This window comes from Pyxicephalus adspersus, chromosome 9, assembly GCF_032062135.1.
Source record: "Pyxicephalus adspersus chromosome 9, UCB_Pads_2.0, whole genome shotgun sequence".
In the NCBI taxonomy this organism is placed as follows: Eukaryota; Metazoa; Chordata; class Amphibia; order Anura; family Pyxicephalidae; genus Pyxicephalus; species Pyxicephalus adspersus.
The window spans coordinates 51,881,691-51,883,633 of NC_092866.1; positions in this window are offsets into that span (position 1 = coordinate 51,881,691).

Consider the following 1,943-nt stretch of genomic DNA (forward strand, 5'->3'; position numbering starts at 1 on the left):
TTGTACAGTTCTCTGTCCTTATCTCTACACGAGAGATTTACTGCATCAATAAGACTGAATTTCCTGAATGATAAATTTCTTTTTACAATCTCTGTAGATCATACTTAAAACATGCAATATTACGCAGTCCTGTCAGTCAAAATATTATCTTTAGGTTAGTGTGCAAACACAATAAAGCATTATGGATATTGGCCCTGATTTATTAAAGTGCTCCAAGGCTGGAGAGAATACACTTTCAACAGTGAAGCTGGGTGATCCAGCAAATCTGGAATGGATTTGGTCCAGGATTGAAAACATTTGCTAACAAAAGCTTGAGTTTTAGGAAATCCATTACAGGTTTGCTGGATTACCCAGCTTCACTGACGAAAGTGTATTCTCTCCAGCCTTGGAGAACTTTAATAAATCAGGGCCATTGTGTTAATCGGTTTTATATTTAGACAGATCACCTTTTACTATGGATGAATTATATGGATCACTCTTTTTCAATGTTTTTAATCAACCCATGATCACAAAAAAAGAGACAAATATATTAAAAGTGATTTTTTCCTGGAAAAAAAAATGTTCAGTCTTGGACAATGTGTTAAGATTTTCATTGCCAAAAATGAATGTTTGTTATTGTTTCAGGCTGTAAGGTATTGTCAGTCCAGGTAAGTGACAAGGTCATTTATTTATTTTATTTATTTATTTTTTATTATTAATTATATTAGCAATAGTTCCGAAAAAAGGAAGCACAAAAATAAACAAAGGCTACACTAAGGCTACGTACACACGTCAGACGATTCTTGTTCAATTATCGCCTCAGGGATACAGTGGCCATGTTGGTGGATCCAGGAATGACGAATAACCTCAATGCAAGTGAAGGAGAGAGAGCGTAGCGGGGTGCCTCTTGCTCATACCCCCCCCCCCCCCTTTAGGAAATCCATTACAGGTTTGCTGGATTACCCAGCTTCACTGACGAAAGTGTATTCTCTCCAGCCTTGGAGAACTTTAATAAATCAGGGCCAGTGTGTTAATCGGTTTTATATTTAGACAGATCACCTTTTACTATGGATGAATTATATGGATCACTCTTTTTAAATGTTTTTAATCAACCCATGATCACAATAAAAGAGACAAATATATTAAAAGTGATTTCCTGGAAAAAAAATGTTCAGTCTTGGACAATGTGTTCCTTTTTCTTCTAAGTGTTAAGATTTTCATTGCCAAAAATGAATGTTTGTTATTGTTTCAGGCTTTAAGGTATTGTCAGTCCAGGTAAGTGACAAGGTCATTTATTTATTTTATTTATTATTATTAATTATATTAGCAATAGTTCAGAAAAAAGGAAGCACAAAAATAAACAAAGGCTACACTAAGGCTACGTACACATGTCAGATGATTCTTGTTCAATTATTGCCTCAGTGGCCATGTTGGTGGATCCAGGAATGACGAATAACTTCAATGCAAGTGAAGGAGAGAGAGCGTAGGGGGGTGCCTCTTGCTCATCCCCCCCCCCTCTATAGAGCAATCCCCCCTCCTCTATAGAGCAGAACAGCGCTGTATGTACACCGCTTGTTCATGCATCTTCCAGTCTTTTGTCGTTGGAAAGGATTGTGAAAGTCTAACGTGTGTGTGTAGCCTAAGTCTTCACTTAGCTGTGTAACAACACACCACTGAAGACTGTTAGTCCAAGTAAAAAAGATGTTATGGTCCGATAAGATCAAAATTAAATTTGAACTCAACACCAAATAGAACATCTGGTGGAAAACCAATGCAGCTCACCATCCAAAGAACGCCAAACTAGTAAAGTATGGGGGTGGTAGCATAGCATAGCAGAAGAAGGTCACCTTCAGGTCAACTTCACCTAAATAAATTCTGAAAAATCTCAGAAGAACCTAAAACTGATTCTAAAAGAAGGTATAATTGAGTGTGAGAGGGTGTTTTTAGCTAATAAGCCCCTGCCT